Here is an 11,829-nt window from a genome sequence, read left to right as displayed (position 1 = left end):
CCCAGGGGGTGTACCTGCACCAGCAAAAACAGCCCTGTTGTTTTTATTGTAAACACTTACAGTTACAAAGAATTATTGGTAATAGATAAAAATTAGAGGAAACTGGACCTCTGTGGGAGACAGACACTATACATCTGATACGTGGAATGGTTTGTTTTTAAAAAACGGAAACATCATTGTACACGATTCTTTACCAGTGTTTGCCAACGCCTACCAGCGTTATGTAGACAGAAAGATACGCTGTTCCCAGGAGAGAAAGTCCCTCACCTTAGCCTTTTGTCATCTGTGCCATTAGGAGCAGTTAATAAACTCCCGGGGTGAAGGAAGAAGAGCATACCCTTTGCAATTAGGCTCATTGGGGATGCGGTTTTGATGAAATCTTTGGAATGGGACAGACCTGGGTTTGAACCTCAGCTCTGCCCCTCCTTTGCTGTGTGACCTTGGGCAAGTGACCTAACCTGTCTGTGCTACGGCCTTTAGAAAATGGTGACGGTAGGGGCGCCTGGGTGGCTCGGTCCGACTTCGGCTCAGGTCATGACCTCACAGTTTATGAGTTCAAGCCCCGCATCGGGCTCTGTGCTGACAGCTCAGAGCCTGAAGCCTACTTCGGATTCTGTGTCTCCCTCTCTCTCTCTGACCCTCTCCCACTCATACTCTGTCTTCTGTCTGTCTCTCTCTCGAGAATAAACATTTAAACAAATTCAAAAAAAAAAAAAAGAAAATGGTGATGGTAATTATAGCCGCCTCGTGGAGCATTTGGGGGGCCCAGTGAGATGAAGCATGTGGGCGCTGAGTGGCGTGGATGGCACGTGGCCCCTGGGAAAATCTGCAGGTATTGCAGACTGAAGGTGGGGGAGGGGCTGCGTGCCGGAATGTGGGGGGTTGAAACCTGGCTCTGCTTCAGGGGCTGTAGTCAAATGGGTATTGTTTTCAAATATGTTTTAACCACTTCAAAAGCCGTAACAAAGAAGAACATACACCTGCCTGGGTGACATACTAAATCTTAACACATCTAAGACTGCCAGTGCGCGAACGGGTACAGGCACATAAGCTCATTTTTGTGCAAACTTTGGGGGAATAAAACCTATCTCCCATCTCTGCATAGGCCTGACCCTCGCGTGAAGGTGGCCGCGATTAGGAGTGCTGCACTCCGTGCTGGTCGTTTTACAGATTCTGGGCTCTGTACATTCCTTTGCATCAAATGCACAAGCGAGGACACCACTGTCGGCCCAGTGCATGCCCTTGTCACTTTGAAGCCGTCTGCTGTGCAGCGACAGGTGAACGTATGGGCCTTCACACCACGCAAACTGGGCAGCCGTCCCATCGAGAGAACACTGGGTGCTGGTGGTAGGTTTCTATTTTTCCAAAAGCTTCTACGGCTTCTTGCTTGACTAAGATTTCTGTGATGGAAGTGGTGCTGGTCCTAAAGCTTGGGAGCTTCCAGGGTGACACCTGAAACTGGCCCCTATACACAGAGGGCTGGGAGAGACAGAAGGAAGAGGCAGGCCACTCCAGGTTGACGGGTGGCGGGTGTAATGAACAAAGGAACTTACATACGGGCTTGTCTTGGCTGCAGGAAGATGAGCAGATCTCCAGACCTGCCCGTCAGGATCTTAAAAGTTTATATAGGGGCCTGAACTGGGTTCAGGCACATATGCTGTTTCTCTCAAGGCTGTGTTCTTGAGAATGGATCCCGCTGTGAGGATGGCAGTCAGATCGTGCATTCCAAGGACAGGCGAGGGGGTGAGGAGCCTTCTAGGTCCAGCTCTTGGGAGAGCCTGAGGTCACGTCCTCTCGACGACCTTCCCCAACAAGTGGTTGTTAGCTCTTGGTAATGACTCAGTTCTGAAAACAAGTACTGCCCATCTCATGCTTCTGGAAGTTTAACTGAAGAATATGTACTGTGATTGCACAGTGAGATCTTCAAATTAATTATGTACCTGTGTGAAAATAGAATTTTGTCTTTTCCATGCAATCCAAACAGCACAGGGTGAAAATGGGAAGCTGAGAGGAACACGAGACAGCACCTACTGGTCGTAATGCTTGGTCTGGGCTCCTCCAGAGGCCAACCCAAGACAAGGGTCTGAGGACTTGTAGTTTATTTAGGAAGTGATCCCAGGAGGCCCTGCAGGAGAAGTGAGGACTTGGGACAGAATGGGAAGGACAGCCAATACAAGGGTGTCATCAAGCAGGTGACATCGTGGACAGTCCCACTGGGGAACAAGGAGAGCCCATCTCAGTCACCCCCACCCCAACCGCAGCTGGGAGCCGGGGCTCTACTGTCTGTCAGTTGTTGAGCATCACTCCTGGGACACTGAGGGGATGCTTCTGGGAACTTCTGGCCTTCTCTGAGCTCCAGCCAAGCAGGGGGCGATGACCAGAGAAAGCCCTCAGCACGAAGTTGCAGGTGTCTGCAGCTGGAAGGTGGGGGATGGCTACATAAGACGTGCTGGGTATGCAGGGGTGTGGGCGGGGCCGGGACGGTACTGCTCCCCACCTCCTCCACTGATTTTAGTAACAGTTCTGGGTGCCACACACTTTGCCCACGACACCTCGTGTGATCCTCACACCAGCCTCATCCCCATTTTACAGATGAAAAAACCGGCTCCAAGAGGTTGAATGACTAGCCCCATGAGGCCGTCCAATGGACCACAGATAGACCCCGCACCTGAACCCAGAGCTACCGGACTTCAAGTCTCTGCCCTTGTGGCTTCAGCAAATGTCAGTCTTCTTCATTCTGATGTACAAGGCTAACTAACCGGTTACTCTGTTTTTTTAATCCCACGGCAGATTAGACGAAGAAAATGCCAGAGATACGCAGCAGCCACGTGTCCACGCTCAGGGACGGCAGGTGCAACCTCTCTGTGGCACCGCTCCGCCTACTGAGGAAGGTCCAACAAAGATAATGGCACAAAGCTTACATTGTGCTCAGCGCTTCCTCTTTTCAAAGGAACATAAGCATGTAATGTGGTTTCTGAAAGACTTCCAACAAGCTTCGTGAGCGATGTCCAGGTTTGCTCTCTGGAAGAGTCTATTTCAATGATCTGGATTATCCATGCCCTGGCAGAGCTGGGGAAATGAGGTCTTAGGTTGCTCTCATTCCGGAAGCTCTAAGTCAGCTGGATGAGCTGAACCCATACAAAGCAATGTCTGGGGGGCTGAGGCGATCCTTTTGGGAGGAAGGCTCTTTTGGCCTCTTGGATTAGCCAAGCCCCACGCCAGGCAGAGGGCTGCATGGATAGGCCTTCAGCATCTCAGCTGCAGAGACAGGCTGCTTTCAGGGAGAGGCTGCAAGACGAGATTGAATCAAGGCAAGAGAAGGTACCTCCTTTTATCTTCAAAGCCCTTGTCAAAACCTGAATTCCAAAACAGCCAGCCTCCTGGGCAGTGCTGTCTAGGGGGGGCTTTTGTCTGCGTGTTTAAAGGGAAGAATGAGGCCCAGGCACCCTAAGGGGCCAAAACCAGAAGGAAAATAATTTTTGAAAGCAGGTCCTCTGGGCTGACCACCCACCACTGCTCCAGAGAGTTCTACAACTTTGAAAACCTGCCCTTCAAAGGGGATAGGTTGACGACCATTCCCTTCCATCACAGCCTTGAAAACAGGAGGCACAGAATGCTATGGTTCCCATCCGATTTCTTGCTCCTTCAGATTAATGAGCATTTGGGAGGGGAAAATCCCTACCTGTTGCTCAGAAACAAGTCCCACCTCTGGGATGCAGGTCAAGCTACCTAGCGACTCTCGTCTCTACAACATTATAAATCTGTCAGACAGTTAGCAAGCAGCGTATGCCTCCCTCTTGCACTTCATATAAAATTTCCCAGAAGTTGTCTTCCACTCTGCCATGGTTTCGCTGTGAGTATATACCGTAAGCAAAGCAAATGCAACACGCAGACAAGGAGTGACATTTAATGCAAAAGAGTGATGCCCGCCCTATTATGGTCTCCACCCCCATTATTATTATTTTCTGGGGTTTCAAGTCATATGATGGATTCTTTTTCTCACGTGCTAGAATTTTTAGATATCATTCAATTGAAAAAAAAAATCACCATTGACATGATTTGTTAACTGTCTCCTTGTGGGGGAGAAGGTGTGAGTTTCTAACATGATGGACTTCATGAGAAGATGTGGCCTCAAGAAAAATTATGAAGAGTGGGGCTCGGGATGCTGGAAGTTTAGCCATGTGCTCAGCCCATCTCCTGCCAAGTGTCTCTCAAACAACAGACAGTCCCTTGCCAGCTCTGGATATCAGACCAGACTTAGTAGAGGGAGGTGGGAGAGGGTCATTGCTTTTTATTATTCAAATCCCCTGCTATATGGGAATAGCCCTGTGCTTAACTCATTGAAACTACACTGCGTATAATCATTGTGTCAGGTAACATCTTCTTTCATTGAGATATAAGTGTCCGTAAACTTAAGTGTAGAAGCATATGGAGATTGTCGTGTGCTTACCTCACTGTAATGACACTATGTATGATCCATCTTGCAAGTAAAATCTTCTTTCATTAAGATATACATATTTATAAACATATGTGTAGAAAGATATGGGACAGCCCTGTGCTTAACTCATTAAAACTACATTAAGTATAAAAAAACTAAAAACAAAAAAATAAAATCCACTGCCGGAAGACTTTACATCTTCCGGAGCAGCACTATTCGCAATAACCAAAAGGTGAAGGGAACCAAGTGTCCACACAGGGATGAATGGATAGAACACGCACCATGGGTATTACGCAGCCTTCAAAAGAAGGAAATACACACACCACAGCATGGATGGACCTTGAGGGCACAAAGCTACCTGAAATAAGCCAACACAAAAGGATAAGTGTTATCTGATGCCACTCAGATGAGTGAATGAATGGTGGTTGCCAGAGGGGTGCCTGGGTGGCTCAGTCGTTGAGCGGCTGACTTCACATCATGATCTCATAGTTTGTGAGTTCAAGCCCTGTGTGGGGCTCTGTGCTGGCAGCTCGGAGCCTGGAGCCTGCTTCGGATTCTGTGTCTCCCTCGCTCTCTGCCCCTCCCCTGCTTGTGCTCTGTCCCTCTATCAAAAATAAATAAACATTAAAAAAATTTTTTAAATAATAAGGAATGGTGGTTTCCAGGGACTTAGGGGTGGGGGAAAGGAAGTCAGTGTTTAATGGGTGTAGAGTTTCAGTTTGGGGAGATGAAAAGGTTCTGGAGCGGATAATGTGATGGTTGTACAACAGTGTGAATATACTCAATGCCACAAAACTGTACACTTAAAAGAATCTAAGTAGTAAATTTTGTGTAATTTAAATTTTACCACAGTAAAAAAAAAAAAAAAAAATCCCCTGCGGGAACAACTTCCTGTCTTAATACCTTTACATCAGCCAAAGAACCAAGCACAGCAATGATTCACAGCATCTCCCAAAACTCATCTTGTTTATCTTTCAGATTCTTATTTGCACTCATTTGCATTCTAATTTGCATGCTCACCTCCTCTTTTCTGTGGCCGACAGTTGTCCTTTTTGGCCACTGACTTTTCCTAAGTTGGAAACACCACAGAGCAGACTTTGCACTAGATGTAAGAAGTTAGAGGGGGAAATCAAAACGAAAACTGGGTCATGATATTCCAACACTGTAGGCTTCCTAATTGAAAAATTTGGCATAGAAACTCATTGGGTTGAACTTTTTAATACTGAATAATAAAAGCTCTGATTTTTGTTAGTGAAAGATTTTAGGCACATGTAACTTTCTGCTAATAACCAAAGAGCAATTTAATTGAATTCAATTTAATTGAACAGGCCAATCAGACAAAGGTACAATGTTTTGGAGTTTTCTACACACGATACATTCATTCTTTGTTTTGATGTCATCACTCTTATCTGTTTGCAGCGTTTTTTCACTTTCTTCCTTTCAAAGGGGTCTTTTGTGCCAGCAAAGAATTACACAGAAGATTCTAAAACAATAAAAACAAAGGAATAGCTCCCTTTTAAAAAGAGACAGAAGCAAGATTTTCGAAAGTGTGTTCCATGAAGTACCTATATCAGAATCACTAATGTGCTTATTAAAGACGCAAATGCCCTACACTATCAGAATTTCTAGGAAAGCTGGCCCTGGATCTGCTTTTTTTTTTTTTTTTAAATTAAACAAGCCCCCTCAATAACTGGATAACTCAATAACTCAGTCAGGGAAGGCCTGACTGAGGCAAGATGGTGGACAAGACGAAGTTCATTTTTGGTCAGTAGGGTCACATGTCAAAAGGCTCTCTAAGTGACAAGTGAACATGCCCCTACTCCCCACTTCCAGTGCTCTTAGACACTCCCATTGGTTGGCTTTGAGGGGCACAGCAGATCACTGCTCCCTCAGGACCCTTCGTTAATGAGGACAAAACAGTAATGGCCAACCTCATGCTGGCATCTGCCCTCCTTCAGCTTCTCTGACCTCACCACCGTGGGGGCTGCCCTGACCAAAGTGTCTGCCAATTCACCCCTCATTCGACCAGAATCCCCATCCCAGGTCCACCAGACTGGCCAGACTAGGCTAGACAAATGGATCTTCATCTTGGGCGCTAAATATCAACCATTGTTTGTGGATATCTTGATGGCTGTGGCCAGGGAAAAGCTGAGTCAGGGACCTGCCTTCATGGATTTCTAGTGTCTGACATGGGCTGAGAGGGGCCGGACAGCCTTGGGTTTCCAGTATGTGGTCTCTGCCTTTAAATTGCTTTAAGATAATGCTTTTCATGCCTCAATGAATTATTTACCGATTTAGTTATTTACAAGTACTTATGTAGCACTTCTGTGTTCAAGACAATCTTCTAAGTGCTTTATGAATATTAACCCATTTCATCCTTATAGCAACACTGAAGCCAAGACTATTTTTATCCTCATTTAAAACTGAGACAGCTGAAGCACAGAGAGGTTCAGAACTTTGCCCACAGTTACACAGTTGGTAAATGGCAGTGCCCATTCAGGCCAACGCAGTCTGTGCTCATAATTTCTCCTAAGCTATTTAAATAAGGTATGTATGAGTTAATGGCAAAATAAAGGACATCAGTAAAAACTGTGTATTAACTTCTGGTTACTACTGCCTGTCCTCATGCTTAACTCTCTCTTTGTTGCAACAGGAGATTAAGGAAGATTTTTTGAAAGTGTTCAAGGGAAATAGCACAAAACTGAAGCTTTCTCACTGACATCACTAGAACTGAAAGAGATTGTAAAAGAAGTAACTTTCTTACTTTGTGGATCAATATCACTTAATGTCACAAAAGGAATAATCAGGGTTCCTTTTAGGAAACCAACCTGTTGGCACATTTTTGCTTTGTGCTTAGCACACCTAGGCTAGGCATACCAGAGGACAATTTGTTTTCTCACCGTTTTAAACCTCTTCTTGATAACCATGTGTGCTATGAACTCACTGAAAAGACCTTACTTTTTCTGTACAAAATGACATCTTGGCCCTAGTCACATGATTGGAAAATCTCTATGAGTCAGATCTAAATTGACAAAGTCTTTATGGTTGAATTTTCCAGTCAACACACAGTCATGGGTTGATATTGCTGTAGGATGTGGTTCTCAGCATGTGGTCTCTGGACCAGCAGGCACAGCTGAGGACTTGGAAGAAACGCAAATTTTCTGGCCCAGTCCAGATCTACTGAATCTAAAACTGTGGACTAGGGCCAGGTATTCCGTGCTTTAACAAGCACTCCAAATTCTACAAAATTACTTTCTAGAATAGCCGGATACAGCATACACCACAGTAAAAACTGTATGTCCATTCCATGCCATCAGTTAGACTGACTTCCAAGATTCTTTCTGGGATCAAATCCTGGCTTTGCCATTTACTGCCTATGGGGCCTTGGGCAAGTCACTGAATCTCTTGAAATCTGTTTTCTCATCTGCAAAATGGGAATACAAAGACTAATTTATAGGGTGTTGCCTGGACTAAACAGTGAAAGCACATTTGGAACATTGACAGTCCATAGACCATGATGAATGCTCGGGATAGGTCTCTGCTGGTATTATTATTGCCACTGTTTTTATGGATACAATAGCATTTGGTCAGCAGTATTTAAAAGGGAAAGGATTGTGTCCTAGGTAGGAATTCTAAGACAGAAAGAGGTATTCCAAGTCTGCAGGCCAGGGGGTACTTAGGCAAAGGTTGTAGACCAAGCCCATCATGCTCACAATGTGTTCCTGCCTGCCCACTGCCCAAACTCGTCCTCTCACAGTCCTACTGTTATCCTAGAGCACCCCCATCCCTGGCTCTGAAGATCCCTAGAATGTAGAGATGAGCCCCTCAGTAGATACTTCCAGCCAGATCCTTCTCCAACCAAGGAAATCTTTGAAGAGAGTCAGTGGGGGAGGCCATGGGGGAGCAAGGAGAATGGTTCGGACAGGACAGGGCCGAGGAAGGATTCCCAGGCAGATCCCAGCACTCCCTCCAACCCCACCACTCCCCAAGCTCCTCACCTCTGCCCTTCCATAGCACCTTGACCTGACCTTTAAAATATGCTACTCTCATGCTGCGAGACACACACCTTTCTCTTATATCCTTCTACACAGGCTGGAATTTTCCAACCAAAACTGTACTAAAACCAAAGGACAGAGAAGGTGGGAGAAACAGGAAAATAAGTTTGATGGAAACAGAGAAACAAATACAAACCCCCAAAACCCAGCTCAATAACAGTTCAACAAGCACCTGCTAATTGATTTCTTTTTTCCATTAAAATGGAATCACAGGGCCATCTAAAGATAAATGTCAGGGTACGTGGGTGACTCAGTCTGTTAAGCGACTGACTTCAGCTCAGGTCATGATCTCATGGTTCGTGAGTTCAAGCCCTGCATCAGGCTCTGTGCTGACAGCTCAGAGCCTGGAGCCTACTTTGGATTCTGTACAAACATCATCAGCCAAAGGGAGCCCAAGTTCATGGGCAGGGTCTTTTCCTATGTCATCTGAATTTCTGATCCAAACCACCATTTCTTTATTTTTCTTCCCACTTGCTCCTTTGGGCTAAGTCAACCAGTGGCAAGTAAAGTCAGGACTCTTTGCACAGAGGTAACTTGAACCACATCAGAAGGATGAGAAAGATCCATCAGATAAAGAATGATCACAATTAAACCATGACTGAGGACTCCTCTGGGAACTGCTGAATGCCACATCCCTCACCTCCATTAATCCTCACAACAAACTGACAGGCAATGTTAATAATAATAGCTATTGTTGTTGGGTGCTCCTGCGTCCCAAGTACTGTCCTACACACTGTATATGTCTTCATGAATTTAATTCTTATTACAACTGTAGGGGTTACATATTACTTTGTCCATTATTCAGATGAGGGCTTTGAGATACAAAGAAATTAAGAATTGGGCCCAACACCACACAGAAGGAAATAGCAGAAGCTGGACATGACCCCTGGGACTCTGACTTAAAAATCCACCCTCCCAAGCACTGTGTTTCTGGGAAGAGGGAGCACAGAGGCCTGAAGATGAACAGCTATCCAGGGAGAGCCAGGGGGCAGGTGTTGGCTGGGAAAGTGTTGTGGTTTTAGGGTCAGGAAATGACTTCCATGAGACAAAAAGAGGCTAGAACCTGGAGACTGCAACAGGTGCTGAAAAAGAAGTCTCAGTCTCAGATGAGAAAAAAAGTGAGAAGTGAATAAAATGAGATGTTCTAAGGGGCTCCTGGGTGGCTCAGTTGGTTAAGCATCAGACTTTGGCTCAGGTCATGATCTCACGGTTCGTGGGTTTGAGCCCTGCATCGGGCTCCGTGCTGACAGCTCGGAGCCTGGAGCCTGCTTCAGATTCTGTGTCTCCCTCTCTCTGCCCCTCCCCCACTCGTTCTCTCTCTCTCTCTCTCTCTCTCTCTCTCTCTCTCAAAAATAAATAAATGTTTAAAAGAAAAGATCTTTTTTTAAATGCGGTATTCTATCCCCAGCTACATCAAGAGTTTTGGTTGCAAAGAACAGAAACCAATGTTAGCTAACCTAATAAGCAATTCTTTAGATGGGTTTATAACACTGACAGGAAAGACAAAGGACCAGGCTCAAAAAAATAAAAAAATATTATAAGCAAGAACAAATGAGACCCAAGCATCGGAAGACATACTGTCACACCCAAAGGACAGTCTGGCTAATCACTGTCCTTGGACCCCTAACGGCTCCCTATCCCTGACTCAGCCACCTCTGACTGTGAGTTACCTCAAAGTGTCCCTTCTTTGGTGTGTCAGAACTTCACATGGGGTATCAGATTGGCTGAGTGCACGCCATGGACAGAATCTTCTCTGCCAGCATGATTCACACAATGGTCTCCCTTCCCCTTCAAATCCACAACATCCGCAAGAGCTGCTGAGGCCAGCCTGAGCAAGTATACCCCACTGTGCCAGGTCGACAGAGGTCCTGAAGACTAGCTAGCCTGGGTGCCCAAGAATAGAAACAACCAGCAAGGTGTCCAAGATAGAGGGGTACCAACAAGCCTCTTTCATGAGATAGTTTAACTTCAGAAACATCGACTCGAGTCACCAGGGAAATGGAATGAAAACCACAGTGAGCCGTCACCTTACATCTGTCAGAATGGCTCTTATCAAAACAACAAGAAATGACACATGTTGGCAAGGATGTGAAGGAAAGGGAACCCTCACGCACTGTTCATGGTAATGTCGATTGGTGCAACTACTGTGGAAAACAGAATGGAGGTTCCTCCAAATATTAACAATGGAAATGCTGGGATGCCTGGGTGGCTCAGCTGGTTAAGTGCCCGACTCCTGAATTCAGCTCAGGTCATGATCCTACAATCATGGGATCGAGTCCCAAATCAGATGCCACACTGACCATGGAGCCTGCTTGGGATTCTCTTTCTCTCTCTCTCTCTGTCTCTCTCTCTCTCTCTAAATAAAATAAAATAAAATAAGATAAAATAAAAATTTTAAATTGAAAATACGATACAACCCAGTAATTCTACCACTGGGTATGTACCCAAAGAAAACAAAAATACGAATTCAAAAAGATATATTCACCCCTATATTTATTGCAGCATTATTTACAGTAGCCAAAATATGAAAGCAACCTAACTATCCATTTCTAAAAACATGGATGGACCTAAAGAGTATCATGCTACGTGAAATAAGTGCTTGGTTTCACTTACATACGGAATGTAAAATACAAGCCAACAAGCAAACAAAAAAGTAGAAACAGACCCATAAATATAGAAGACAAGATGGTAGTTGCTGGGGCGGGGGGGTGGGGGGGAGAGGATGGGCCAAATGAGAGGTACAGGCTCCATTATGGAACACTTAGTCATGGAGATGAAAGGTAGAGTATAGAGAATATAGTCAGTGTGTTGCAGCATCCTATGGTAACAATTGGGAACTACACTTGGGGTATACAGAGTTGTCGAATCACTGTGTTGCACACCTGAAACTAATGTGACATCGTAAGTTAACGATATTTCAATTAAAAAAAAAAAGACATCTCCTCTTGAAGCCTTTTTCCTTGGGGTCAGCGTCACCAGCCTTGCGTAAAAGCCCCCTCTATTCGGGAGGATTCTGAGACCTTGATGTCCCGGTCTCATCCAGATGACAAGGCCCTTTACTGTAAGTGATGGATGTCTTGGGGCTGATAGTGATGATTGGATGCTCTGGAGTCAGTGGGCTGGAAACCTCTCCACCTGGTGACTGCCTTGAGCCCAGCCCTCAGTGTGACCGACGCTCAGGGGAACTACCGCAGCAAAGTCTGCTCGAGAGAGAGGGAAGTTAATGAACTGTCTGCTGACCTGTCAACACAAGGAGTCACCATGAACATAGGATGTTTTTTCCATGTGAGCAAAGGTTGGATCTGCATCCAACTATCCCTGCCTATGCTTGTGCCC

The sequence above is a fragment of the Panthera tigris genome, chromosome D2, assembly GCF_018350195.1.
Source record: "Panthera tigris isolate Pti1 chromosome D2, P.tigris_Pti1_mat1.1, whole genome shotgun sequence".
In the NCBI taxonomy this organism is placed as follows: Eukaryota; Metazoa; Chordata; class Mammalia; order Carnivora; family Felidae; genus Panthera; species Panthera tigris.
Note: the sequence above shows the minus strand (reverse complement) of the source record.